Source organism: Bubalus kerabau, chromosome 10 (genome assembly GCF_029407905.1).
Source record: "Bubalus kerabau isolate K-KA32 ecotype Philippines breed swamp buffalo chromosome 10, PCC_UOA_SB_1v2, whole genome shotgun sequence".
Lineage (NCBI taxonomy): Eukaryota > Metazoa > Chordata > Mammalia > Artiodactyla > Bovidae > Bubalus > Bubalus kerabau.
The window spans coordinates 104,927,741-104,949,798 of NC_073633.1; the positions used below are offsets into that span (position 1 = coordinate 104,927,741).

Below are 22,058 nucleotides of genomic sequence, written 5' to 3' on the forward strand. Positions count from 1 at the left end.
GCAAACTTGATTCCAGCTTGTGCTTCTTCCAGTCCAGCATTTCTCATGATGTACTCTGCATAGAAGTTAAATAAACAGGGTGACAATATAGAACCTTGACGTACTCCTTTTCCTATTTGGAACCAGTCTGTTGGTCCATGTCCAGTTCTAACTGTTGCTTCCTGACCTGCATACAGATTTCTCAAGAGGCAGGTCAGGTGATCTGGTTTTCCCATCTCTTTCAAAATTTTACAAGGATGTATCCTCAGGCAGGATACATCCTTGTAAAGACCAGGTCTAATCCCATAATTTACATTTTAAGATAACAGAATTAGCCAGAAGGTTTAATCCAGAGACTGTCCTCAGGCAGGATACATTATTGTTATATAATCCTAAAGAATGTAGAGAAGGAAAAAAAGTTTATCCTTTCTTCCTCCTTAAGAATTCCAGATCCCTCTCTCCTTGGGGACCCCTAGACTCCTTATCAACCTGCCTAGGAAATGACTCTCTCACCAGCATCAGGGTCTTTTCCAATGAGTCAGCTCTTCACATCAGGTAGCCAATGTATTGGAGCTTTAGCATCAGTCCTTCCACAGAATATTCAGTGTTCATTCCCTTTAGGATTGACTGGTTTGATCTTTTTGCTGTCCAAGGGATTCTCAGGAGACTTCTCCAACACCACAGTTCAAAAGCATCAGTTTTGAACTCAGTCTTCTTTATGGTCCAGCTCTCACATCTACACATGACTACTGGAAAAACCATAGCTTTGACTATACAGACCTTTCTCAGCAAAGTGATGTCTCTACTTTTGATATGCTGTCTATGTTTGTTATAACTTTCTTTCCAAGGAGCAAGCATCCTATAACTTCATGGCTGCAGTCACCATCTGCGGTGATTTTGGAGCACAAGAAAAGAAAATTTGTCAGTGCTTCCACTTTTCCCCATCTATTTGCCATGAAGTGATGGGACTGGATGCCATGATCTTAGTTTTTTGAATGTTGAGTTTTAAGTTTTAAGCCAGATTTTTAACTCTCCTCTTTCACCCTCATCTCTTTAGTTCCTCTCTGCTTTCTGCCATTAGAGTGGTATCATCTGCATATCTGAGGTTGTTGCAGACAGAAGCAATAACTACAATTCCACAGCCTCGAGAAAAAAAAAAAAGAATTTTCAGCATAAATAAAAATCAATTCTTAATTTTGCAAATGAGAAGACTGGAGGTCCATATGGATGAGGTCCATATGTAAGTTGCTCAGAAAGTTAATCAGCGGCTGTCAGATTACACATGAATCTCCACATATGATGTCTCTCCATCTCTATGTATCTAGAGCTAGATTCTTAACATCTATCCTGATATCCAATAGATACCTAGTAGATATCTACTCCTCCACTATTTCCCACATTTCAGGAGTTCATGATTCCCAACCTGTGCCATACATACCTGCCAACTTACTACTGTTTGCTTTCTTTAAATCAGCTCACATTTTCACTTAAATTTCTTTAAAAGCACCATATCACTAATTTAAATAGAAAATCAGTATCACCTGCCATAAACAGATGATTAAAAAAAAACTCTTTTGTATCTGAGTGCAGGTAGACATTTACTTTCCAAACTTTGTTAAACTCTCCCAATATCACAATCCTTAAAAGATCTGGAATCACTGGTCTAAGATAAAAGTCATTATAAGACACATGTGGAGCCTTTAAAAAGTGACATGTTGAAATATGAAAAAAATGGTTTTCATTACAATATCTTCCTTTTTCAGCTCAGACAATTGACTATTGGCTTGTAGAAGTGATAGCCCTTGAAATCCTCCATTATATGAGGCAGGGAAAATAAGTCTTGCGAATAAGCTGTTGCATAAATAGAACCCAAAGTCAGGGAAGCATTTCTGGTTTGCACAATTCCAACTCCACCTCTTGCTAGCTGTGCAATACTGGCCTAGCTTTTTTGAAACTATTTTTTATTGGAGTATAGCTGCTTTATACTGTTGTGTTAGCTTCCACTGTACAGCAAAGTGAATCAGCTATATGCCTACATACATGTCCTCTTCTCCGGATTTCCTTCCCATCTAGATCACCATGGAGCATTGTGTAGAGTTCCCTGAGCCATGCAGGAGGTTCTCATTAGTCACTTATTTCAACCATAGTAGTATACACACATCAATCCCAGTCTCCGAATTCACCCCACCCACCCCTTCCTCCTTTGGGGTCCATATGTTTGTTCTCTACATCTGTGTCTCTATTTATGTTTTGCAAATAAGATCATCTATACCAGTTTTCTAGACTCCACATATATGCATTAATATACAATATTTACTTTTCTCTTTTGACTTATTTCACTCTGTGTGATAGTCCATGTCTCTACAAATGACTCAATTTTGTTCCTTTTCATGGCTGAGTAATAGGGGCTTTCCTGGCGGCTCAGACAGTAAAGAATCTGCCAGCAATGTGGGAGATGTGGATTCGACCCCTGTGTTGGGAAATCCCCTGGAGGAGGGCATGGCAACCCACTCCAGTATTGTTGCCGGGAGAATCTCATGGACAGAGCAGCCTGGCGGGCTACAGTCTATGGGGTCACAAAGAATCGGACATGACTGAAGTGACTGAGCACACAGCCCAATAGTCCATATTATATATAGACTACATCTTCCTTATCCATTCCTCTGTTGATGGACACTTAGGTTGCTTCCTTTACTGTCTCGTGAAACATTTAAAATGAGAGATTTTCTCATTTTAAAAAAAGGAGACCATCAGTGTCTTTCAGGGCTATTGTGAAGATTAAGGAGGAAATATGCATATAGCAATTAGCATGGCACAAAGAACACAGTGGACTCTCAGTATATAGGACTAAATGGTAAACTGGGTTTTTGCTGTTTTCCCATTTCTGGAATCTGATATCTTCAAGGTCTTTGCAATGTTCCAACATGAAAAGCAGTGGGAGTTTCTTTCAGTGTTAGGAATTGCAGTCAGTTTTTTATCCAATCTTTTAAGACAGGGAAGCTGAGCCGTAGGATGGGTCTGCTATGTGGTCCTAAGTGAAGGCAACACGCTGTGTGTCCTGAGAGCTTAAGCTCCCAATGCTCTCCTCTGCGCCACTCACCAGGGCAGCTGAAGAGGCTGCAAATGTTTTGACACTCACCCTTTCTAACAAGAAGTGGGTTCCCTGCCCCCTCCTCTTAGAGCTGGCTTGCCTCTGTGGTTATCTAATGGAAGCTGGAGTGAATGAGGCTCTGCCAGTTTCCTGGCCCAAATCTTCAGAGACTGGTAGTTTTCATTTCCTGTTTCTGCAATTACTCATTCTGAGAGCAGAGTCTGCCTGTGAGAAATCAGACGGCCCTGATGGACAGGCCATGTGCAGAGTCTTGAGACTCCATGGAGGGGAAGAATGGCCCAATGGAGCCCCCACTTCTAGCCATCCCCCCAAAGCCCCAGATGTATGAGGAAGGACTTTTTGAACCCTCCAGAGAAAGCCAGCCACTACCTGAATACCAGCACAGTTCAGTTCAGTTCAGTTGCTCAGTCCTGTCCGACTCTTTGTGACCCCTTGGACCGCAGCACTCCAGGCCTCCCTGTCCATCACCAACTCCCTGAGATTACGAAAATCACTGTCAATGCCAGAGGAGCAGGATAATCACCAAACACAGCCTGACCCAAATTCCCAACCCACAGATTGTGAGTTGTTTTTATTTTTTTATTTACTTTTATTGGGAGCTTCCCAGGTGGCTCAGTGGTAAGAATCCAGCTGCCAATTCAGGAGACACAGGAGACATGGGCTCAAGCACTGAAGATCTGCTGGAGGAGGAAATGGCAACCCACCGCAGTACTCTGCCTTGAAATTCCCATGGACAGAGGAGCCAGGGGGGCTGCAGTCCATGAGGTTGCAAAGAGTGGATCATAGTTACTTTACAACATTATGTTAGTGTCCACTGTAGAGCAAAATAAATCAGCCACATGTATACATCTATTCCCTCCCTTCTGGACTTCCTTCCCAACACTATTTACAATAGCCAGGACATAGAAACAACCTAACTTTCCATCAACAGAGGAATGGGTAAAGAAGATATGGAACATATATACAGTGGAACATTCGGTTCGGTTCAGTCGCTCAGTCATGTCCGACTCTTTGCGACCCCTTGGACCACAGCCAGGCCTCCCTGTCCATCACCAACTCCCAGAGTTCACCCAGACTCACGTCCATCAAGTCAGTGATGCCATCCAGCCATCTCATCCTCTGTCGTCCCCTTCTCCTCCTGCCCCCAAACCCTCCCAGCATCAGAGTCTTTTCCAATGAGTCAACTCTTCGCATGAGGTGGCCAAAGTACTGGAGTTTCAGCTTTAGCATCATTCCTTCCAAAGAAATCCCAGGGCTGATCTCTTTCAGAATGGTCTGGTTGGATCTTCTTGCAGTCCAAGGGACTCTCAAGAGTCTTCTCCAACACCACAGATCAAAAGCATCAATTCTTCAGCGCTCAGCCTTCTTCACAGTCCAACTCTCACATCCATACATGACCACAGGAAAAACCATAGCCCTGACTAGATGGACCTTTGTTGGCAAAGTAATGTCTCTGCTTTTCAATATGCTATCTAGGTTGGTCATAACTTTCCTTCCAAGGAGTAAGCGTCTTTTAATTTCACGGCTGCAGTCACCATCTGCAGTGATTTTGGAGCCCCCAAAAATAAAGTCTGACACTGTTTCCACTGTTTCCCCATCTATTTCCCATGAAGTGATGGGACCAGATGGCATGATCTTTGTTTTCTGAATGTTGAGCTTTAAGCCAACTTTTTCACTCTCCGCTTTCACTTTCATCAAGAGGCTTTTGAGTTCCTCTTCACTTTCTGCCATAAGGGTGGTGTCATCTGCACATCTGAGGTTATTGATATTTCTCCCAGCAATCTTGATTCCAGCTTGTGTTTCTTCCAGTCCAGCGTTTCTCATGATGTATTCTGCATAGAAGTTAAATAAGCAGAGTGACAATATACAGCCTTGATGTACTCCTTTTCCTATTTGGAACCAGTCTGTTGGTCCATGTCCAGTTCTAACTGTTGCTTCCTGACCTGCATACAAATTTCTCAAGAGGCAGATCAGGTGGTCTGGTATTCCCATCTCTTGAAGAATTTTCCACAGTTTACTGTGATCCACACAGTCAAAGGCTTTGGCATAGTCAATGAAGCAGAAATAGATGTTTTTCTGGAATTCTCCTGCTTTGTCCATGATCCAGTGGATGTTGGCAATTTGATCTCTGGTTCCTCTGCCTTTTCTAAAACCAGCTTGAACATCAGGAAGTTCACGGTTCACATATTGCTGAAGCCTGCCTGACTTGGAGAATTTTGAGCATTACTTTACTAGCGTGTGAGATGAGTGCAATTGTGTGGTAGTTTGAGCATTCTTTGGCATTGCCTTTCTTTGGGATTGGAATGAAAACTGACCTTTTCCAATCCTGTGGCCACTGCTGAGTTTTCCAAATTTGCTGGCATATTGAGTGCAGCACTTTCAGCATCATCTTTCAGGATTTGGAATAGCTCAAAACTGGAATTCCATCACCTCCACTAGCTTTGTTCGTAGTGATGCTTTCTAAGGCCCACTTGACTTCACATTCCAGGATGTCTGGCTCTAGGTCAGTGATCACACCATGATGATTATCTGGGTCGTGAAGATCTTTTTTGTACAGTTCTGTGTTTTCTTGCCATCTCTTCTTAATATCTTCTGCTTCTGTTAGGTTCATACCATTTCTGTCCTTTATGGAGCCCATCTTTGTATGAAATGTTCCTTTGGTATCTCTAATTTTCTTGAAGAGACCTCTAGTCTTTCCCATTCTGTTGTTTTCCTCTATTTCTTTGCATTGATCGCTGAAGAAGGCTTTCTTATCTCTTCTTGCTAGTCTTTGGAACTCTGCATTCAGATGTTTATATCTTTCCTTTTCTCCTTTGCTTTTCACTTCTCTTCTTTTCACAGCTATTTGTAAGGCCTCCCCAGACAGCCATTTTGCTTTTTTGCATTTCTTTTCCATGGGGATGGTCTTGATTCCTGTCTCCTGTACAATGTCACGAACCTCATTCCATAGTTCTTCAGGCACTGGAACATTACTCAAACATAAAAAGGAACAAAACTGGGTCATTTGTAGAGACATGGATGAACGTAGAGACTGTCATACAGTGTGAGTGGTTTAAAGCAACTACAATTGCTAAGCTCTGTTACCCTAGAAACTGGAACACACTTACCATCTCACATGATTAGCATACAACCCTCTGAGGTAGGTAGCGCGTTTCCATTTTACAGAAAAGGAAACCATAGAATATTAAAGTAGCTTCCCTGAGATTCCATGGTACACAGTGGCAAAGCCACACTGCAGCTCGATTTCTGGACTCAGCCCATGCTTGTACCACTGGATGCCGCTTCTGTGCGCTGAAGAGAAAGGCTCTTCAGTCTTGCCATGGCAACCCTGCCTCCCTACGGGTGTCCGAAGGAGAACAGTACTCAGAGGGCTCCAGCTGTCTCCAGCTTCTCTCTGCCTCATTTCTCATCTTCACAGCCATGCCAGCCCCATCACCCTGGACAAGCCCATCTTTTCCTGTAGTAGCTGTGTGTTACTGAAGTTACTGAATGTTCTGGAACAAAGAAATACTTTAAAAGTATCAGCTGTTAGGGAACAAATGTATGGATCCCAAGGGGGAAAGGGAAGTGTGGGATGAATTGGGATAATGAGATTGATTTCTACACAATACGGATACTATGCATAAAATACATAACTAATGAAAAGCTACAGTACAGCACAAGGAACTCTACTCGGTGTTCCATGGTGATCTACATGGGCAGGAAATCTAAAAAAGAGGGGATTATTTGTATATATTTAACTGATTCACTTTGCCACACAGCAGAAATGAACACAACATTGTAAAGCAACTAAACTACAAGATAGATTAAAAACTAAAGTGATTTTTTTAACTGAAAAAAAAAAAAATCAGCTGTTCTCATGATTCTGAATTCCAAAATTCTTCTCACAGTCAAACATTGTGAGGAATAAGAGCCCTTAGACCTAGAGGCTTTGGAATCTATCATAAGTTCTCCAAGCGAATGTAAACATTGTATGTGACCAGAGGCCCTCCAGTCAGTCCACACGTGTAATGTGTGACCCACCTTTGCTGGTGTGCACACACTCGGTGTGGTGTTTCAGATGTATGCTCAGGCCCCTGTGCTGTGCATCTGCCACAGTTTATCTATTGATAATGTGTCAGGATCTGTGCTGAACTCTTTATTCGGGTTATCTCATTTACTCTCCACAAGAACACCATGAAAAGTATTTTTAGTGAATTCACATATGATTTTATGATTCCACCATCTCATAAACCACTCCAGGTGCCAAAGTCATCTAAAGCAAAAGACCAAGATGACTCAATGCTTCTCTTTGGTGAAGCTATTTTATAACAAAGAATCAGGCATGGGGAATAGTTAGAAACAGAAGAGGGCAAGAAAAAAATATATGATTTTTCTTCCCATCGTTCCCCCAAAGATAGTGGAGATTATTTCCTGAAGACTTGAAATAAAACTCTTTTTAATTCATGTTCCCTTTTACTTCCTGAATAAATTTATCAAGTATCTCCTGTGTGCCAATGTGTTATTTGGGTCCTGCAAGAAGCAGGCATCAAGACAGGATGAAACATGCAAGAAGTGTATAAGAGGGAGCATGTAAGGCCTCAGGAAAGGCTGAGCGAGCCCTCGGACCATGGTGCAGGTCTGACTCTGAGTGAAGGAGAGACAGAAGGAAGGAAGCAGATGTGGGTGGACATTTCCTAGGTAGCCATGCAGTTCAAGGGAAGTTGGGCAAAGCCAAGGGGCAGGCTCAGAGCCCAAGGTAACTATCAGAGGAGTCTCAGGGATGGGCCTGCTTAAAGTCTTGGCCATGCACAGCCACTGCCTGGGAGCAGCCCATGGCGAACATAGTGCAAACCTGATAAGGTTCAGAGCCAAGCACCTGGAGCTCTCGGTCCCTACAATTGAAAATCCAAGGGCCACATCCTCATGGAACCACAGACAGGAACTTTTCCATCCACCAGAAAAGAAAAGGACTGTCACCCGGCCTGCTCCTTTGCCCACTCCCAATGCCCCAGAATCCATTCTGGTGAGCCAGCAAAAGCCTGACTTTTCTCACCAATCCTCCCAAACCTGGAGACATACAAACAGAATGAGAAAATTTTTCCTTTTGGCCACACCAAGAGGCATCTAGGATCCTAGTTGGCAGACCAGGGATTGAACCCACGCTCCCTGCCTTGGGAAACTTAACCACTGGATCACCATGGAAGTTCTCCCAAAAGAATTTTTTTTTTTTACCTTTATTCAACTCGTTTGTTGATATATTCCTGGCTGGTTTGTACACCCTTACTCACATTTGGTAAAGAACCACCTGCCAGTGCAGGAGACACAGGAGAGGTGGGTTCAATCCCTAGGTCAGGAAGATACCCTGGAAGAGGAAAAGGCACCCCACTCCAGTATTCTTGCCTAAGAAATCCCATAAACAGCAAAGACTGGTGGGCTATAATCCATGGGGTCACAAAGAGTTGGACATGACTGAGCATGCAAGCACCCACACACTCTCATTAACCAGGTATTGAGAAGATAAATTATGTGAATTCAATTCACCATCGTAATTCATTTGTTTTTTACAATCACATCAGCTATTGTGTGAGGAGTGGATCAAGAAAGGCAAAATAGAAGCAAAGAGACCACTTAGTGCCCAGATTAAAGCGGTCAGAATGGAGGTGGAGAAGAGAGGACTGACTGAAAGTTTATTTGGCCGATATAACCAACAGGCCCACTGGTAGACCAGATGTCCCTGCCTTCAGCTATGGCACAGTTGGACACATTATGGAACTGGAGGTTGTGAAAAGGCCATCACAAGGGTAAACTATTGTACGCTGTCACCTTTAGCTTCTCCCGTGACCCTCCTATGGAGTGACCATCTCAAAAGATGCTTTTAACTCCATCTGATCAAGTACCATCCTGCTGTGATTGCCACAGAAAGGCCCATCACTGTCATTTTTGATGACTAATATTGGTTGTTTTGTTTTGTTTCCAAATGAACTCATCTATTAAGGGCAAATGAGAATTCAAACCATTTTATAATACTATCTGGAAAATAATGTTAGAGCTAAGCAATTTTCAATTAACTGGAGACAATATCCAAAATAGGAAATTCAGCTGAAGGTTGGAAAGAAGTTACAAAAGCATGTATAAGTTATCAACGTTATAAAAGTCTCACATCTTGAGACTTTCATGTCTAACAACCTAGACCCCCACAACTGAATTTTTCAATGAGAATCCAAAACTACCTTAAAAAATTGGATTTCCTTTCTGGGCACAATACCTGCCTCATTTAACCTACATGGAAGCTCGTTCTATGAGACTGAGATCATCCTACAAACTTACCTTCAAGATTTCATTCTTAGAAAAAGTCTAGGGTGAGTGCGCAACAGTGTCTGCCCCTTCCCATGCACACCACCTTGATGCCATGCCCTTCCTGTGGGGTATCACTGAAATGTCCTCAGGGAGGGCAGTGCAAGTTCACATCCAGGGGAAAGAGCTTGAGCTCCACGCAGGAGGGAAGGACCTCCAGTGCTGCACAGTTGGAAAGTGAAAGTCGCTCAGTTGTGTCCAACTCTGCGACCCCATGGACTCTACAGTCCATGGGATTCTCCAGGCCAGAATGCTGGAGTGGGTAGCCTTTCCCTTCTCCAGAGGACCTTCCCAACCCAGGGATCAAACCCAGGTCTCCCACATTGCAGGCAGATTCTTTACCAACTGAGCCACAAGGGAAGCCCAAGAACACTGGAGTGGGTAGCCTATCCCTTCTCCAGCAGATCTTCCCAACCCAGGAATTGAACCAGGGTCTCCCGCATTGCAAGCAGATTCTTTACTGATTGACCTATCAGGGAAGCATGGCTGGAGGAGATCCAGAAAGGAAAGTCACACCTCAGGAGGATGTTTGGGGAGGTCTGCTATGTGTGGGGTAGGTGCTGTCCTCTGTCTCACCTGTGAATTCCTCCGTGATACCTACATTGCACATGGAAGCAATTCAATGAATGGACTGAATTCAGTGAGGATACAAACAGGAACAGATATATTTTTCTCCTTCCATGGCTTCCAGCATGTTCTGATGGATCTCCTTCCTTCCCCTTTTAAGGGCATCCCAGGCAGATCTCATGACCTTCTTTGGTTTCATGAACCATCTCCCTCTAGTGATAAAGATTCCTTTTCACATTCTCTAAAGTCCTGTCCAATCTAAAACAAAACTTGAACCTATCTAATCCTAAGCCCTACCAGTCTCCTAAGTGTTAGTCACTCATTCTTGTCCTACTCTTTGCAACTCCATCAACTGTAGCCCACCAGGGATTCTCCAGGCACTCATGTGGGTGTCATCCCCTTCTCCAGAGAATCTTCCCACCCCAGGGATTGAACTGCTTTGCAGGCAGATTCTTCACCATCTGAGATACTGTCCCTTTCCTATTTCCACACTACCTGCCTTCACTGTCTACTCCTTTCCACAGGCCTGACCCTGTTTAGGGGACTTGCAATGGAAACTGAACATGACTTTTGCCTCCACCTTCTGCCATCTCTTCTGCACTTTCAAGGTCAGTACATGGAAAAGATAGAAGAGGGGAAGAGTCAGAAGTCTTTTTTCCCCTCTGGTCACTTGTATGTTCTCCTTTGACTCCAAGTGGCCACCACTTCTGTGATGAGTGAGTGAGTGATGGTTGCTCAGTCGTGTCCAACTCTTTGCGACCCCATCGACTATAGCTTGCCAGGCTTCTCTGTTCATGGAGTTCTCCAGGCAAGAGTCCTGGAGTGGGTTGCCATTTACTGTTGCCCCTCCTTCAAAAGCTGACTTTATGTGGGACACATGGTGGGTCCTTCTGAGTCACTGTAGGAACCACGGTGTCGCTCTGTTCCCAAGGGAGTCATTTGCTCCTGGGTTGCTCTTGCTGGACTACCTCTGAGTTCCTGCCTCCCATGGGACTCCCCACAGTGCAGTGAGCATCCTGTGCACACTGTCCTCTTGGAAAGATTCTTTCTAAATGGCTGTCAGACTGTATATTTGTGTTCCTCCAAAATTCATATATTGAAGCCCCAGCACCCATTGTGATGGTATTTGGAGATGGGGCCTTTGGGTGGTGATTAGGTTGTCATGAGGGTGGAGCCTCCGAGATAGGATTAGTGCCCTTATGAGAGACAGTAGGGCTTGCTTCTCTCTAGTCCCTGCCATGTGAGGCACGGTGAGAAGATGGCCATTTGCAAGTCAGAACCTGACCACGGTGGCACCCTGATCTTGGACTTCTGAGCCTCCAGAACTGTGGGAGATAAGTTCATGTGGGTTAAGCCACCCCATCTATGGTGTTCTGTTATAGTCAGTCCAAGCTGACCAAGACAGTGGCTTAAGCCTGACCACCACCCTCTGTGGGTGAGAGACATGCAGGCCAAACCCCGAGCCTCTCTTCCTTTTTCTCCTCCCGGCCATCGCAAGCTGCACCATCCACCCTCAGACCTCCAGAATGCTCCGGGTTGTAATGAAGCCTCCTTCTCTGTATTCAGGAAGCAGCCCAAACTCCAACATCAAGGAGTCAAGCCCTCAAGAGCTCTCTCCTCTGTCACCTGGTGGCAGGCTGCAAATGCTGCCACACTTCTGAGCTCAGCCTGCATGCAGTCAGGGAGTGAGATGCCAGCCTCCTTTTCCAGAAGCATCCACCCCAAAACCCTTTGACAGTTCTCCGGGAATCTTGTCACTTGAATCTGGAGATGAGAACGCCACAGTATTCCCCATGTGGCCAAAACTTCACATCAATGAACCCTGGATGAGCTGCTTTCAAAAGTCACATGCCTGCTTCATACAGGATGTTTGGGGTGGGGGAGGGGGAAGCAGGACGTGATAGTAACATGATCAATAGATCACCTCTGAAAGCCATAAAGGGCACGTCTGCTAGCTCCCTGTCACTCTCTTGAGAACACTGGGGAGCTTGTCTGCTCTCGGCTTTGGAGCTTTACAAGAAACTCTGAGGAAACAGAGTCTCACGCATCAACAGGTTGTGCACCCCAATTGAACTGGTGTCCATGGATCGTTCGCTGGACATATAAAGAGATGTGGAGGCTGTGTGTTAAGGTTGGGGTTAGCTGCCTGGGTCGTGGGGCATGCACAGTGAATACACAAACGGAGGTAAACTGATAACCAGAATCTGACCATCCCTATGATGACTGAACAAAACCACACCAGAGACACGTAATGAGGGCATCTCCAGTCAGCCAGCAAATACTAGCAAGAACCTGGATGGTTTTGCAAATGAGACCTGTCCCCACTCCATGACCAAGCACTGTGACTGGTGTTGGAGGAGTATTAATAGAAATGATCAGGACCCAAGAGTAGTGGAGGGGGGCCAGGTCTCATTTGCCCAACCATTCAGCTACCCAAAGGGTAAATGAAAACAAACCAAATCCCGGATCACACGCCTTCCTAAATGGATTTGCAATTGCATTCATTGGGAGCAGATTGCAATATCAATAACTACAGTATAATGAACTGACTTGTTATTCAATCTTCATGGGGAAACATGCAGCTTTTCCACTAAACCATGAATCATATTTATTTGAAGATCAATCCCTCCCCACCCCCAGTATTCACAGGAAGACGTGCACTCATGGAAGAGACACAATTAGCCCCCCAGTTCCCCAGCCTCAGACTCAGGAGAGCGCCAAGCCTCATACATCATTGCCTCTGAACTGTTGCTAATTTCTCAGTGTTTTACGCACACTGAATGTTCTTAAACGTTCCATAAATGGTTATCTTTAAAGATGCATCAAATTGGGAGGGGGAGGGGATGAATAATATCCTGGACTTAGGATCATACAATTCAATCAATGAGCATTTCCTTTCACTGACTGGCTCTTCCATCACCATGACTACCCACTTCCCACAGGTAATGACTCAGCTCCATTTACTTGCACAAGAAAAAGTGTTTTAATTTTTTTTTTCCCTATGTATTAAAATCCTACTAAGTGCTGGAAACTCTACATAGATTATCTCTTAAAACAACCAATGAGGGCTTCCTTTGTGTTCCGATGGATAGGAATCTGGCTGCCGATGCAGGGGGACACGGGTTCAGCCCCTTGTCTGGGAAGATCCCACGTGCTGCAGGGCAACTAAGTCTATGAGCCACAACTATTGAGCCTGTGCTCTGGGACATGAGAGCCACAGCTACGAGGCCAGTGTGCCCTAGAGCCAGTGCTCTGCAGAGAAGTTCCCGCAGGGAGAAGCCCGAGTACCGCAACCAGAGAGCAGCCCTGCAGGCAGAAACCAGAGGAAGCCCACTAGCAGCAGCGGAGACCCAATGCAGCGGGGGGGAAAAAAAAGCAAATAATGTGCTTCCCATTTAATAGGTGAATAAATGAGGCTCACAGATATTAGGTAATTTGCTGACACTCATGCAATTAGCAAGTGTGGCAGAGAATTTCTAGCTAGGTCTCTCTAACCCAGAACCTACACCCTTCTCCCCCACCACCTCTTTAAAGAAGATTAAAGAGAAATATTCTGAGAAACGTAGCCAAGTTGTGGGAAAAGAAAGCTGACCCACTTCTACTAAATAGATCCGTAGCAGCTACACCCACATTAGATATATTGTGGGCCAAATACTTGAGAGTTCTCTAAAAATCCCCAAGATGGATAATGTTAATTATGAAGTTTCTTTATCCTAGTGATGTTACACCAAAATAAGAATATCAGTCTCTCGGTCCTGCTCCATTTACGAGTCTCCAAAATCAGGGAATCTCAGAGTAAGGTTTCTGCATCATCTGGTCCCACAGTTCCTTGTAGACTCCCCATATCTCCTCCCACGGGTCCTCCAGCCCTTGCTCAGGCAGAGTTCAAAATGAGAATCATTGATTCCCCAGGCAGCCCCTCCCATCTTTGCAAAGCTCTGGGAAAAAGCACTTCCTCATTCTGAGCACGAGTCTCATGCCCTGTGGTCTCCATCCACGGGTCTTCCTTCAGGGACACAGAAAAATTTGAATCCATCTTTTACATGGTAGCCCCATCTTGAGAGGGTAACAGGCAGGAAGGCCAGGGGTCTCCAAATGGAGGAAATAGCCTGCAAGTGTCAGACATTTTTCTCTCTCTTAAGCGGCAGGAGGAAACAAACTAGAAATATTTTTTTCCTTCTCTATACAAATTTAAAGAGAGGTTTCTCTTAAAATACTGTGTTGCCATAATGACACTAGAGATAACCAATGCCTTTTTCTTATGGAAATGTTTGTCTTAAGCTATGCTAATGTACTACGCCTTTACCCCAAACTCTGTCTCCAAGTCGGTTCCGCCTCTTGGCCCAAAACCTACTTGACAAACCAGTATGTTATACTCAGATATTGTTCCCCTAATCTATGTAAATGAAACTATTTGTATGGTGGTCTGTCCTTCTTTAAGATTCAAGTTAATTATTTTATGGCCCAAGATAAACCATTTGGTGCCATTCTAAATTTTAAGACATTCCTTTCTTTCATTAACAGACTGCTAGTGACTATATAACATCCAGCTGAAGACTAGCAAGGGGGTACTCTTTTTGCCCCCTTCTGATGCCTATGTCAGAAGCTTTCTCTATCTCCTTTATACTTTAATAAAACTTTATTACACAAAAGCTCTGAGCTATCAAGCCTTGTCTCTGGCCCCGGATTGAATTCTTCTCCTCCGGGAGCCAAGAATCCTGGTGTATTCGCGTGATTCAACAACAACCTTTCATCTTGGGGGCTCGTCCGGGATCCTTCAGGACAAGGTAAGGATGCTTGGAGCTTTAGTTCTTTGTTCTCTTAGCGAACACGTTTTCTGCTGTGTTTTACTAACTCTTCCGTGTGCTTGTGTGAATGAATGGCAGGCTCTGCGTGAAGCAAGTAAGGGGCCCTGCTCTGCGGTTCCACAGTGATCTCATACGGCTTATGGGAGAAACCTGTTGGGGTGTTATACCGACCTGTCAATGCCAAGAGGCACCCAATGTCTCCTTCGAGAACCGACCAAAAATGGGCAAAGCGTGTGGACCGAACTCTCCTTTCTCGGTCAAACTTTTCGGTCTCTTTGACCATTTCATAACTCCTTGAGAATTAGAAGTACTAACCTAATCTATCAGATCATAGACTTTCAAGAGACTTGTGATCTATATTGTTACTGTATACTGTTGCTTAGGTCCCAAACTTGGATTGGTATTCAAGAAAGCGCCTAGCCTCGCTAGGAATCGAAAGTTCGGAAGCTAGATGGAGCTCTAGCTCCCAGAACATCTCTGAGGTTAAAGGTTACGCAGATTGGGACTGCGATGGGTAACGCCGGCTCTTAGTGGATCAGAGGAGGCTGTTATACTGGTGTGGTGATGCTTGGAAAGAACATCTCAGTTTTATGTTCGCGTCGGTCTTATTGTAGTCAAGAAATGCTCAGGGTCGTGCACAGGCACTCAGGTGACGAATGTTTCCCACAGCGGTTTTAGCTTGGGAGGCATTCCGAAAGGTTACTCTGATTCACCCCAGGTGACATCAGAGGCAAACAAGGTTAAGGGTGAAGAGCTGGACGTCAAGTAGGGATGCTATCAAGTCTACCCCTGGTACATCCCCACCCCATCTCGGTGGTAGAACCGGGAGGGACGAGTACGGCGCCTGCGTCGGTAAGGGACAGACTAAGTCCGACCAGGAAGGAAAAGCTTTTGGTGTAACGTCTGTCTACACCCCCATCTAGAGCAGGGAGGGACGCCTCCGGTAGAAAAAATGGCGCTGGTCGCTTTTTTTCTCTCTTACAGATGGGAGCTAACAATTCCAGCCTCACTCCTTTGAACTGTATCCTGAAAAACTGGGATAGATTTGATCCCCAGGGCTTAAAGAAGACACACCTGGTCTTCCTATGTGATACTGCATGGCCACGGTATCCATTGGAGGACAGCGAACGGTGGCCAGTTGGAGGGTCTCTTAAGTATAATACTGTTCTACAATTAGACCGGTCTGTAAGGAACAAGAAAAATGGGTAGAAGTAACATATGTGTTGCCCTTTTACTCTCTGCGAAATATGCCAGACTTATGTCCTAAGGGTATAGATTTGGGCGTGAAACCTTCAGCTCCCTCCTGTCCTCTTACTTTGCCCCCGTGCTGGGGACTCCAAACTGGGATTCAAACTGCCCACATGGAGGTCCAAACAACTCCTGTCTCAGTACGACCTCAGACTACTCTGGTTTCAGTAGAAACTCAGACCATCGAAGTAAGAGATGAGATGGAGGACAGGAGACAAAGAAAAGAGGAAAAACAGGTTTCTCCAATCTATCCCTGGGATCATATGCGCAGAGCAGCCAGAGAGACTGAGGAACAGCCACAGAAGCTGTTGCCTCTTTATGAAACACCCACCGGGAGAAATAATCAGTCTGTGAGAGTTAATAAGCCTTTCTCTTATCAAGAAATACAAAAAATCAAGGAGGATCTGGGAGACTATTTAGATGACCCAGAAAAATATATTAGAGCTTTTAAAGGTGTTACTCTGCTTTATGACCTCACTTGGAAAGATGTGATGTATATCTTAGGACAAACGCTGACTCCCGAGTCAAAGACTCGAGTTTTGGGAAAAGCGGTTGCTTATGGAGATGAATGGCTTGGTAATGAATCAGTAGGGAAGAGGGAGAACGAGATAGCGGCCCTCCCCACTGGGAATCAGGCGGTCCCAACTATAGAACCAGACTGGGACTACAACACAGCTAAAGAAAGATGGGATCAGAATCATTTTGTTAGATGTATTCTTGAAGGACTTAGACAGGCACGTTCTAAGCCTTTAAACTATGACAAATTGACAGATATAGAACAGGAAGAAAAAAGAAGCTCCTGGTAAATTCCTAGATAGACTGAGAGAAGGCCTTCACAGATTCACAGAGATTGATCCCGAAAGTGAAGAGAAAAAAGTGATCTTAAAAGATAGATTTCTCACTCAGTCGGCTCCAGATATCCGCCGTAAGCTATTAAAACAGGCGTATGGACCAAATCAGTCTTTAGATACTCTGTTACAACTGGCTCAGACAGTCTATTATGGTAGGAAATATGAGAAAAAGAAAAAAAGACAAAAAAAGATAAAGGAAAAGGCGGAAGCCTTCACCATGGCTATGAAAAACGTTCTTAAACAGCCTGAGAAAAGTGCCCAGAGGGGCCCAGGTGAAAAGAGATGGGCTTGCTACTACTGTGGAAAGGAGGGGCACCTCAAGCGGGATTGCCCTCAGGCATCTAAGCCGCCCCCGGCTCCATGTCCGGTCTGCAAAGGACCACACTGGAAGAGAGACTGCTCCCAGAGGCGTAGGTCTCCCGGGTCGGACTCTCAAGACAATCAGGACTGAAGGTGCCCGGGGGTCCCCACACAAGCTCCCGTCCTAATTACACCTGAGGAACCCCGGGTATTAATAGTTGTGGGGGGCCAATCTGTCGATTTCCTTTTAGATACTGGGGCAACTTATTCTGTGCTCACTGAAGCCCCTGGCCCACTTTCTTCCCGATCCGCTTCCGTAATGGGACTGTCTGGACGAGCCAACAGGTATTATTTCAGTTATTCTTTATCTTGCAACTGAGATTCTGTGCTGTTTTCACACGAGTTTCTGATTGTGCCAGAATCTCCCTCACCCCTCTTGGGAAGGGATATACTGAGCAAGGTCCATGCCTCTGTTTTCATAAATATGGAGCCCTCCCTTTCTCTCCCTTTAGTTGAACAAAATGTAAATCCTAGAGTATGGGCGGATGGAAAATCTGTGGGTCGAGCTCAAAATGCTATTCCTGTAGTTGTTAAGCTCAAAGACCCGCACGTATTTCCACATAAGAAGCAGTATCCACTGAAACCTGAAGTTAAGGAAGGGTTAAAACCCATCATTGAAAATTTAAAGGAACAGGGACTATTAATTTCCTGTTAACAGTCCTTACAACACTCCTATTTGGGGTATAAAGAAATCAAATGGTAAATGGAGACTAGTTCAAGATTTACGAATAATAAATGAGGCTGTAGTTCCTTTACACCCCGTAGTGCCTAATCCTTATACTCTATTGTCTGAAATTCCTGAACGGGCCAAATATTTCTCAGTAATTGATTTAAAAGATGCCTTCTATTCAGTGCCTTTGACGAAAAAAAGTCAATTCCTATTTGCCTTTGAAGACCCTACGCAGCCAGCTTCTCAATTAACCTGGACAGTTTTGCCCCAGAGATTTCGTGACAGTCCTCACTTATTCGGACAAAGTTTGTCACGAGATCTCCAAAGTTTAATAGCTCTGAAACAGTGGTGTTACAATATGTAGATGATATTTTGCTCTGTGCTGAGACAGAGGAAGCTTGTTCGCGAGCCTCAGAAGATTTCTTAAACTTTCTGGCGGACTGTGGTTACAAGACATTAAGAAAAAAGGCTCAGCTTTTCAACAGGCATTAACAGAACTCCGGGAGACAACTCCTGACCCAGCCTCCGAGACAAACAAGCCTCTATTTGAGCCAGGAACCGAGGTCCTCATAAAAACATTGGGATCTGGGGGCCCATCCCTCGAGCCTCTCTGGGAAGGTCCTTACCAGGTTATTCTTTCTTCTCCCACAGCTGTCAAAGTGCCAGGAATTGATTCGTGGGTACATCATACTCGAGTTAAGAGGTGGCACCCTGACCAAAATTAAGTGACTTCATTTTATGTCTTTACTTTCTATGCTCTGACTTTGTACCTTTTAGATGTACCTGATAACCTATGCGAGCTTACTTCTGCTGACTCCAAATATCCTGAGTCTGCCGTTGGATCCTCAAGACAATGTCTTCCTGTCCTGGGCTCACTCCTATGCTGCATTCCACAATCGGTCTAACTGCTGGGTCTGTGGAGCACTCCCCTCTTCGTCAATGGAAGGCTTCCCGTGGTGGACGTCCCCACTTCAAGGAAAAGACTTTCTCCAAGTCTGTGAATACCTTCGACAACAATCACATGCGATGCCTCTTCTTCATCTGATGACAACTACCAACCCTAAAATGGACTGGTGCAACACTTTGTACTCTAACTATGGACATAATGTGACTTTTAACTTTGATTATACATTGTCTAGGTTCAATGACTATTTTTCTACATATAAGGTAAACCGGTCTAGATCTAATGGTTTTTTACCTGACGTTTATCAAATATGGGACGAGGTTACATGGCTAACTCCTGAAAAAGGACGCTTGATATCTACTGCCTCTATATGCTGAGAACAAACAGAGCCGTCCCCAAAAGTTAGCCAACAACTTAATTACAATGATTGGAAACAATTGAGATATTTGTCTCAGGAAACATGCAATGTAATCATTCCCGTGTTTTCCAACCCCAGATCAGGTTCTCCCTTTGTCTGGCCAGGCACAAATTGGGACTGGATATCTCAGTCGCGCTGGTTTGCTCCAAATGGGACTTATTGGATATGTGGCTCTTACCTATGGGCGTGGCTTCCCCCTGGTTGGATAGGGAGATGCACCCTGGGTCTAGCCTTTACTCATGGCTTTATATTTTCAGAGCTTCCAGAAAAGCCTGCTAATTTACCCCACCTTAAAACTCGGTGGACAAGGTCTGTATTTTATTGGTATGATTATTTGACTGCAGCGTTTGTTCCCTCTTTGGGAACTACAGATGTTATGTTACGAGTAGATGCTTTGACTAATTTTACTCAACAGACATTACAAGATTCTCAGAAGGCTATTTCAGCTCTTAATGCTAAACAAGCACAAATTAGAAAGGTGGTTTTACAAAACAGATTGGCTCTAGATATTCTGACAGCTGCACAAGGAGGAACCTGTGCCATTATTCATACCCAATGCTGTACATACATACCTGATATGAGCACGAATGTTACTCATTTTACTAACCACATGAACAAGATGATTAGGGCCATAGATACTCCTGAAGCCTCAATTGCCTCACTTTGGGAGACGTTAACTAGTTCCCCATGGTGGACGACTATCTTAATTACAATAATTCTGGTTGTTTTGTTCTTGCTGTTTGCTCCCTGCATCTGTAATTGTATAACTGGATTTGTTTCTAGCCGCATGAAAGCTTTTAAGTTACAAATGGTTGCTCAAACTCCTGTTACTGCTGTAGCTTCCTCCGACTACTATTTGGGGCCCCTGGATCAGATATCCTCAATATGAAGATTAAGAGAATATGTTGCCTCATCAATTTAGAGACAACGCCCCTTGTCAGCTCGAAAGTAGTTATGGAATGAGAACGACGCCCCTTTTCCCTAGACAACATAATTCTCCTAAAAGAAAAGGGGGGAATGAGAGGGTAACAGGCAGGAAGGCCAGGGGTCTCCAAATGGAGGAAATAGCCTGCAAGTGTCAGACATTTTTCTCTCTCTTAAGCGGCAGGAGGAAACAAACTAGAAATATTTTTTTCCTTCTCTATACAAATTTAAAGAGAGGTTTCTCTTAAAATACTGTGTTGCCATAATGACACTAGAGATAACCAATGCCTTTTTCTTATGAAAATGTTTGTCTTAAGCTATGCTAATGTACTACGCCTTTACCCCAAACTCTGTCTCCAAGTCGGTTCCGCCTCTTGGCCCAAAACCTACTTGACAAACCAGTATGTTATACTCAGATATTGTTCCCCTAATCTATGTAAATGAAACTATTTGTATGGTGGTCTGTCCTTCTTTAAGATTCAAGTTAATTATTTTATGGCCCAAGATAAACCATTTGGTGCCATTCTAAATTTTAAGACATTCCTTTCTTTCATTAACAGACTGCTAGTGACTATATAACATCCAGCTGAAGACTAGCAAGGGGGTACTCTTTTTGCCCCCTTCTGATGCCTATGTCAGAAGCTTTCTCTATCTCCTTTATACTTTAATAAAACTTTATTACACAAAAGCTCTGAGCTATCAAGCCTTGTCTCTGGCCCCGGATTGAATTCTTCTCCTCCGGGAGCCAAAAATCCTGGTATATTCGCGTGATTCAACAACAACCTTTCAATCTCATATTGAAGCATCCACACCTCTCCTAGCTTTCTAAAATACAAAGACGACATGATTTTTAAATCCCTTATTATTCTAGTCACTCATTTCCTGTCTCTGCTCTTACCCTTTCCTCTGAGCCTGGCCAATTACAGAAGCTTCTTGACTGGTCTTCCTGAAAGTGAAAGTGTTAAAGAGTTAGTTAGTTGCTCAGTCATGTCTGACTCTTTGTGACCCCAGAGACTCTACACTCCATGGGATTCTCCAGGCCAGAATACTGGAGTAGGTTGCCATGCCCTCCTCCAGGGGATCTTCCCAACCCAGAGATCAAGCCCATGTCCCTACGTTGCAGGCAGATTCTTTACCGTCTGAGCCACCAGGGAAGCCTGCTTCACTTCTAAACTCCTGGAGTCCAAACAAACTCTGCTCAGAAGCTGGGATGTTTCTTTAAAATGTAAAAATGATGGTGTCTCTCTCCCGCCCCTAACCTTCAAAATAACTCACGTGCAGAACAAAATTCATACTTCTTTCACTACTGTATCAGAAGCTCTTTCTTGTTCTCAGAGTGTGACAGACAGCCAAGCTGAAACAAGAAAAGCTGTGCATTGCTGGGTGATTTTGCAATTGCTCTGTATTTGATTTATTAATACATTGTGTGGAATATGAACAGAGAAGTTCAAAGGTGAGTTTGGTTTCTGTAATCTGAAATGCAAGCAGGTCTAAAAGTGAAAAACTTTCACCTCTACTTCTGACCTAGGAAATATTTTACAAACTTTTCAACTCCTTGTAGATTCCAGCTCTTCTGACAAAAACCCTGGCTTTCCAATGTTATGAACATCTAATATGTAGCAAGTTTGTTTTTAATTTTTTTAATTAATTTAATTGGAGGCTAATTACTTTACAATATTGTAGTGGTTTTTTCATTAAAGAAGGACATTCCCCAGTCATTCTTAATAAGCCCCAAATAATATAGCTGAAAATATTATTGAAGCATATTTCATGTTACAGCCTCTAAACCAGGAGTGTTTGGTGTAGAATACATGGGCCCTAGAACTGCATATGAAACTCCCTGTGTGTGTGGTGGGGGTGAGAGGTTAGGAGGGCAAGGGA

At 44.1% G+C, this 22,058-nt stretch overlaps 1 long non-coding RNA gene across 3 annotated transcripts; it reads left to right on the forward strand.

The window, feature by feature from the left end:
* The first annotated feature begins 14,467 nt into the window (after positions 1–14,467).
* On the forward strand, positions 14,468–20,865 carry LOC129621893 (uncharacterized). Of its 3 annotated transcripts, none has more exons than XR_008699807.1 (3): positions 14,468–14,781; positions 15,787–15,956; positions 18,709–20,865. It is a non-coding gene; the product is annotated as an uncharacterized LOC129621893 (long non-coding RNA). The 3 variants fall into 3 exon arrangements; XR_008699806.1 differs by having other exon boundaries at positions 15,787–15,908; XR_008699805.1 differs by lacking the exon at positions 15,787–15,956.
* Positions 20,866–22,058: the final 1,193 nt, after the last annotated feature.